The sequence below is a fragment of the Lonchura striata genome, chromosome 8, assembly GCF_050655825.1.
Source record: "Lonchura striata isolate lonStrDom1 chromosome 8, ASM5065582v1, whole genome shotgun sequence".
Taxonomy (NCBI): Eukaryota; Metazoa; Chordata; class Aves; order Passeriformes; family Estrildidae; genus Lonchura; species Lonchura striata.
In genome coordinates, this window is record NC_140710.1 from 23,379,862 (window position 1) to 23,388,718 (window position 8,857).

Here is an 8,857-nt window from a genome sequence, read left to right on the forward strand (position 1 = left end):
CTGTAAGGCTGGGAACTGCTGTGAGCCTGTGAAAAACAAGACCTAAATCAAATGATCAGCCATGGATGATTTTCATTGTTCTTTTTCTCCTGTTAAAGAAAATTTTTGTAAGTTTTTGATTTAGTTCAGATTCAAAACTTTGTTTTAAGTCAACCATACAGTTAAATTTGAAATGTCCATAACAGGCATAACTGGAGAAAAAAGCCCCAAAAATTAAATGATATGCAGAAATTTGGGAAATGAGCAGTCAGGGTAGAAAGGCTTAATATTGTTAAGAATAAAAAAGAGTAAAAAACACACTTATAGGAAGAATGAAGAAAGAACAATACCAAAGTATATTTTTACTATATGATCTTGCCTTTTTTGTCCAAATGATGAGATCATTTTCACATCTAATATATGCAATTAGGACAAAGATATGAAAAAGTTAATCCTTGAGAAGATTTTTATCAAAAAACTTTTGACCACTATTCACCTCTCAACTCAAAGTCATGGGATCTAAAGTTGCATGAATAATTGATGCTTCAGTTCAGAGCTCTTACTTTCTCTATTTTTCTTGTCCAATGAATAATTCATTATTTTTTGCAAAGTGGAGCACTTTAAATAGGAAAGATTAAGATAAAGCCATTTTCAAATACTCCATATCACTTGATTTGGAAAAACAATATATCTAAGTTCATGTCCCCCATCTGAGCGTGGCAGGCAGCAGAGCTGAAGCCTTGTCAGATGCTCAGAGGGTGTGTGAGTAGGAGGAACATCAGCACCTCTGCTGTACTCATCATTGTGCCCGAGCCTCTTGGACTAACACCTGTCAGACATTTCATTTGGATTATTTTCTAGCTCTATTGTCTTCTTTCACCAATTTTTTTTTTTTTCCTTGCAGCTGGGTCAAGATGACAACAAGTTTGTACTGCACTTAACTTCTTAATGTTGTAATCTTCAGCAGTAATTAATAAACAGTGGTTTTACACATGTTAATATTTAATCTATCCAATTTTTAATATTTGTTATGAGATGTTGTTGTCAGAGTGACTAAATATTTTCAGTCTTTAGACTTTGAGTATTCATTATTATTTGAAATGTCAATAAATTCATTAGATGCATGAATTTATAGGCCATTCAGAAAGATAAGACAGAAGATATTGCCACTTAGATCAGACCCTACATTGACTGCATTCTTCTCAAGCTCTTCAAAAATAGTTTGTTTTAATTTTGAGTCTATTTTTAAAATACTTGGATCTTCCATGCCTCAAACCTATATCATCTTTATGTATTTTCCTTTTGATAGTAAAGCTGAAATCCCCAGATAACTGAAACTTGAGTCACTTAACATAAGTTATAATTATGTGCTCTATTTATATGCAGAGAAATGGTTTGAACAGGAAAAAAATGAAAGATCCATCCCAGATTACTTAGAGGGCACACTCTGTACATTATTTTTAATGAACAAGCAACAGTAGGTTCAATTAAGTATCTATATCAATTTAATGGTGGTTTAAAATACTCATTGCATTCATTAGCTGATAGGCAATCAGCCTCAATTCTATAAAATTGTCAGCATATTCCTTCTTTATGGTGACAGAGAGCATCCTTATTATCATCAGCTTTTCATTCTAGTCATACTGAGGTTTAAGTGACTGTATTGTCACAATACAACAGCTGATAATGGTTTTTATCACTACTTTAAACCTTCCTCGATCTTATCTAAATGGGTAGCAAGGGAACCTTTTTCCTCTTCTTTTTTTCCTATTTACTACACCGCAAAGATTTGCAAATCTTCAAATTTTTTTTTAGTAAATGCACAACTAAAATCTTCCATCTCCTGAAGCAAACTTTTAATTTGGCTCAAAGTTTCACAGTCCACAATGAGCACTGGAGTAGCAATGGCAGGCAGCTATATCCAGAGAGTCCAGGAAGAGAATTTGAGAGAAGAAGGCCAGTAGCCTCTGTGACACCAGGCTTTACTGCTCAGGTGTTCAAAATAATGAGCATTGCACTCGAATTAGCTTGTCCAGTTAACACACACTTTTAATTATTCACCCAACAGCTCCACTCCTGTCTGCCCCTGAGACAAATCACTGCAATGTTGCTGATGGGTTGCAGCTTGGCATTAATATTCATTTCCTGGATGGCTCTTTCTGAAGATTCCCAGCAGCCAACCTGCACAAGGAACTCCCCCGAGCTCTCAAGTACCATTTTATTGAAAAAAATTTACTCTTCATTCATACTGTGAAACTCTGATGGGAGGGGAAAATTAGCAGGAAATTTACAGGTTTCTGAAATGTGACTGCTTGTTGAGGGCTAAATGAAAATTCACTTGAAACCCTTTGTATTAAGTTCAACAGACTGATTATAAAATTATAAAATGCCCTTAAAATCTACACATTCGTGCCTTTCCTTATGTAACTCTTTCATCCTCCTTTACAGCAGATTCCTGTTAAACACAAGACATCTGTAACTTGAAAGAATGGGAGAGCATATGAAGAAAATAAAAAGCATTAGTTTTCTCCTTTCCTCTCTCTTCCTTCTTTGAAGAATTCACTGACTAAGAAAGCATTGAATAAGAAAGTGAATTTAATTTTCTTTCCTTTATTCCATTGCATTACACAGTGCTTTACCATTATAGTATGTACAGATGTGTCTCCATTAACAGGAAACTCTTCCAAGGCATGAAAAATGGAGCTACATTTGTTTAGGATATCCCTAAGGTCACCTAAACTGCCCTAAATATTGGAGTGTCTCAGAATCTGTAATACATTTTTTTTTAACATGCTGTGTTCTAGAGTTACTCTTTTCTCCCGCTTACACAGAGCAACTGTTGTAAATTCAAATCCTTGTAGCATAAAGGAAATCTGGGACAGAACAGACTTCTGTTCTCAAACCTGTTCTATAAGGTTATAGCAGACTCCAGCCATAGCAGACTTTGTAACTAACAGCCATTTATTGTAAAGATTTTATTATGAAATCAGAGCTTCAGGTTACTTACTTCTTTATTTAGTTTACATATTGCTGTCTGTTATTATCTAAAAATTATTAAATAAACAGGGCACCTGAAAACCCATAAAAATCTGAAATTTTTATTCTCCTTATGTCCCCAAGAGGAAATGTGAACAATATAACAAATGCTACTCTTTAAAAAATTTAAGAAAACCACCAACAACAACAAAAAATCAAACCACCTTAATTCACCTGACCCAGGCTATGAAAGATTCAGAGGAGGAGGACACATCCTTTGTTTTAAAATTAACCTAGTGATGATAAATGTGCATTCAAAATACACCTATGCATAAGCTTCAGAACAGTTATGTTCTCCATGTCTCCCTAGTTTTCTTTCTGGGTATTAAATGGGAATTTGAGTCCTTTTCTTTCTCTATGGAATCTCCTAAGGATCCTACCTATGAGTGTGTCGATTCCATCAATTTACCTGGGAGTTCTCTGTGGGGAAAGCCACTCTCTGCACCAATTCCCATTTTCTCACACACAATTAATCCCTGGATCCTTTCTGCCCCCTCTGCATACTCCATTGCAGGTGGGGCTTTTTCCATTCTACTGTAACATAAATTTTTGGGAAGAGTAATGAATGTGATGAGTTTCACAGTGCTGCTCTGTCAGATTGTACATCTCCAAATTCTCCACACTCATTTATAAAGGATGAAAATCCTGTTACTATAGCAACTGCAGTTTTACATGCCCTGACTGCTCTGTCTTTAAGAGCTTTGCCACAATGCTGTTACAAGATTCTTTTCTATTTCTTTAATATTATAAACCATTAGATCTTCCTCAAGCAGTCACATACAAACATTTTCAAACACTCCTCTCTTAAAAAACCCTGCTTTTTATTCCTGTCTGTCCTGAAAGACCCAAAACAGTAGGGGAGTGAATTGAATAAGTGATTTTAAATTGCTTGATTTAAAATTGTTAGGTCTGAGCTTTATAAAAATAAAGTGGGGGAAAAATTGCTACCACAACTTGAAATTTTAATTTATAATGTAAAAAAATACAATTTTTAACATAACACAATTGATACCTTATTTAAAACTTTTTAAACTGCCATAGGCAAGACCCACTGTATGAAAAAATAAGACCCAAATCCTTCACAACCTTAAGCTGGAATCATTGCATGTTGTCTTATCTAAAGAAAAAGTTCTCCATAAACCTTAGGAACAAACTTCTTTTTACTAGTAAGTTTTTGAAGGCTAAAATGGTTGCCACTTGAAAAAAAAAAATTCCTTGAGTGTTAAGATTGCTTAAATTGTTGACCTTTTTCCCCTTTTTGGTTTATGTATATTATACTACGGGTAAGGAGCAGGACTCTGCTCTGTGCCAGGAGCTCCATAATCACCATTAGAGTTGCAAGGTATGAGCATAGGTGACATTTGCCTGGGAATGCTCCAGGAATCCTCTGGCTTCCTGACCCCACTCTGTAAAGAGTATTGACAAATCCTGTGCCATGGTCTCTGCTGCTGCTGCTGTTCAGCAATGAACAAGTGGAGACAATGCTTCACATACAGAAAGGGATAAAATTACTAAAATCAAAAGAATTACCTCAGAAAAGAACTCCAGGTTCTCAGCCATCTGATTTTCATCTCCTTGCTCTTCTTCAACAATTTCTTTCTCCACTGATCTGTCATTTAGTCAATCTGTGTATCTGGCATTGAACAAACATTTCAAGCTCTGGATGCCCTCCTGGTTTTTTGCCTTTTCCGTCAGTTGTTAGATTCTCAGTGCCAGTAAGACCCTTTTTACATTTCCTTTTCCAGTATTCCACAGAAGCCAGGCAGCAGCAAAACACTTCATTATCTGAACACAGAAACTCAATAATGGCAACCTAAAATGTAAAGTGAAACCCTCACTTCCATATCTCATTTATGATTCATGAGAAAGTTTAGCAGGACTTAAAAGTTCCTGATATTTAAAGGGGAGCTGCAGAGGAAAAATTTTTTCCCATTACCAACCACTGTACCCAAATTCCTCTGACTAATGCCTGCTCTCAGACACTTGTATCCAACTTACAAATACAGTCCCCATTTCATTGCAGAGAACTCTGCCCCCTGATGTGAGGCATGCATTTACTTCACGATTTCTGCTGAGGTTACTGCCTGGTCTACATTAAAGAAATCCTCATTTCTCACAAATCAATTTAGTGCCAGCTTCACCACACACTGTTAGTAGGGGGTTTGTCTGTTTGCCTGGAGCACAGAGTGGAGCACCTGGAGTGGCTCCTCAGATATCCAGAACTAATTCATAGATCCTACTTTCTCTCTGGAAAGTGGAAGTTGGTCATTTTTTCCTTTGGCATGTGATTTTCCTCTCGTCACAATACAATGCCCCCCAAAGCCACAATGTGGCCAGTTCGATTTACTCAGCAGAGGAATCTTCAAGAAGCATCCTGCTAACTTGGGATGAGGCTGCATAGCCACCATGTCCCCAAAAAGCTCAATTTGTCCCACTCCAAAGAGCATGACGAGGCACAATTTCTCCTCTCAGCCCAGCTGCATTTGGTATCTCTCAGGGCCTTACTTGAAAAATGCCAAGTTTGTGTCAGTGTTGCTTCCAGGCTGTCTCCTTAGGCACTGCTCTACTATCAGTCAAAAACTCTGTGAGTTTTAAATACTTTGTGACTGATAATTTGTGTACTACTATTTCTTCACTCCTAGAATATTAGTCTTTGGTTCTGTGTATTTGAATACTGTCTCTGGGGTCTCTCATGTATGAGTGCAGAATTCATAGAGTTGACCGCCATTTAAAGTTTCTGATCTGCTTTCATAACTGTAGCTTAGAATAATCACTATTTTGAGGCTCTTGGCATATATCTGAAGTCCCTCCAGAATATCAAATAAAGGATACCTGTTCAATATTCCAGATGCTGCTCTTATCACCAGGATCTAATCACTGACCGACCAGCTGTGACAGATTTTTGATACTGCCAGGTAGTTTCGGATCAGAGACTACTTCTGTGCTGCCTGAAAATTCTTTTCCTACCACAAAGTAATTGATCTAACTTGCAGGTGTGACCAAAGGTAAAATGAAGACATTTTTCTCCAGAAATACTCTATCTTTATTTTCTCTGGCATATAGTTAAATCCTGTGGTTTTAGGATAATTTAGGACCCCTGTCTTATTTTATTATGGCCTACAGAAATCTATCTCTTCTTCAAACAACCTTATACCTTGCCAAAACTTTAGAAAAGCCCAACAGGGATTCCTCATCTTCCCTCCCTGCTGACATTATTCTGGAGCCATAGCGTGATCAAATGCACTGTTTTGCACTGTCCAGTTGCACAGGAATGGTTGACTCTTGTGTCTGTATCAACAACTGCAAATTCTCAGTGCAAATGCCTTGTAGTTTTTTTGGGCTGTCTCCTCAGTTTCACAAAATAAACGAATTTACTGTGAAACAGATCTAGGCCAGATGGCACTTTTTGCATGGCACTGGATTTGCAAACAGAGGGTCTAATTTTGAAGTTCTGCTCTAAAGCTGAACAGATGCTATGGCTAACGGGAGTTTTGCTTGCTCGCTTGCACTGCTTAGCAATGACGAGAGATAAATACACAATAGTCCATAAATTCCATCTATGATATCATCATTGCTGTGGCAACTTTTCTTGGCTAGAAGGCTATAATATCTTATTCCTGAGCCAGCTTTCCCTGCCTCCCAGGCAGGCAGCACAGCCACCTCCATTTAGTGCTTCTGGTCTCGCAGAGAAGTTTCTGGGGACACAAATGGAATAAAGTTGAGTAGATGAAGGCCCTGGTGCTGTCCCAAGTTTTTTGCCTAGTAATTTAAATAAATGAAAGATGTGAAAAAAATATAAGCACTCCTGAAAGATGAAAGTCTGTTCACTATCCAAATTGTGAGAGATAGTGCACTCTAACTTTATGAATTCTACCTTGATTTTCCACTGCAATTTTTTTACATAACTATGAGTTTTTTTAGAGTTTAGGAGAAGAAAAGAGGCCTTCAGTCAAAAAAGAAAAAAAAAAAATGCAGATAATGGCATAGATAGGAGCAGAACAATTAACCCAACATACAGTTTGCAGACACTGTACCTCTGTGCAGGATCCAGTGGCACATAGTGTAGATAATTTCCAGATATCACCAACTTCCTATAAAGCTCATATATGAATGTTTACTGCAAATAAAATGTTCACAAAGTCTCGAGTGGTGAAAGACTTTTCTTTCACCAAGTTTAGAAACATGAACATGAAACTTGAGTGAAGAAAGAACAAGATGAATTAGTTATAAACACCTCCATTTCTTCTCTCATTTCCTCAGAAAAATCTTAAATGTTGAAGCTTGTTTTAGGAATAGAATTCTTATTTTTCTTCTCATAACCCTTCCCACATGTCAATTAAGGACAATTGAGTGCACACAGGACTATCAACTTAGTAACTTTTCCATGTAGGACAAAACTAACTAAGGGTAAAAAAGAAAGTTTGTTTAGGTTAATGATTCTTTCTAAGATCCTTTCATCCAAGTTTCTATGCAGAGTGTCCAATTAACTGGGGATGAGAAAATCATGTGAGATAAAAGAAGCTACAGCACTCTTCACTAATTCTTCACAATGAATCCAAACCAACTCATTTAAGAAGGTCAAAAATATAGTTTCTTTTTTGAGTATCTATGCTGTATTTTTACTTTTTGTTTTTAGAAAATCACTTGCAAAAGTTACTTCTTTTTGCAGTAATAATGAAAACCAAGTATTAATAAAAATATGAGCATGAGTTGTTCAGGTAAGGCATCTCCACAACAACTTAGACCTCTATGTAATTCAGGTGCAGAAAAATGTGTGTGCCAAATTTCTACATGTAACTTTCTTATCATTTTATAAATGAAGGTATAATTAAATGCAAGGTAACATTTGGTTTATAACTGCCTCCCAAAAGAAGTTATAATTTCTATTTAGAAAGGTAAATCAAAACCTGGAACTGAAGACAAAACAAGTATGTTTGACTTGATAATGGGAAAGCTTGTGGAAAAAATATTTTTATGTTTTCTTTAATGAAATTTCTTCCAACTGGCATGTGTGAAAATTTATCTGATACTTATGCATACTTGCCCAAATGCAATACTAGTAATTCATAAGATTTTAGGGGATTGAAATTTTAAACTTTTCCAGTTTTACCTAATCAGTGCATACATCTGGTTGTTTCTCAATTCAGAGTAGTGATTCCACAACATCAGCTCTCCCTAGAGCAGTTTAGAGTTTTCAGGATGTGTATTCTAGGACTCGCAATATAATTTTCACCTCAGTTTGTCTGCTTTGCAAACTGTTCTTCCAGTACTTCATAAAAGGGCACAAAGATCACTCTCCAGTACAAAAATTCTTTATACCCACTTTAATCATTCTTTGAAAGCTCTGGAGTCTTGCTCTTGAATCGAGCTAAATAGAAAACCTCCACTTCAGCAGTTCATTCAGAGAGATGACATTCTGCCTACTACATCATGGAGCACATTCCCCATCAAAAAGTAGCAATCACTGAATACATCAGTGAACAATGACACTGGGGAGGGCACCGTTCTTCATTCTGTCCAATAGACCATGGCAGAACACCTCTTTTATGTCAGAGATTGCCACTGAATGAGTCAGCCTCAGAAAAGCATCTTGCATTCTTTTTTTCCTACATTTGAAAAAAATCATTGAAAAAAACCAAACCAGCAAGGTTCTGCCTTAAAAGTAGGAAATTTACTTACAATCCCACTACATTTTACATGGCACTAGTGTTCTTTAAATAATGACAATTATTATTCTGTAGCCATACCATTAGAGGTCTCTTCAAGTTTATCCACGGGGAAGTTTAGCATGACACCCTAAATCAGCTTCTCTCACATATATTTAGAGCCAGAAAATTTATAA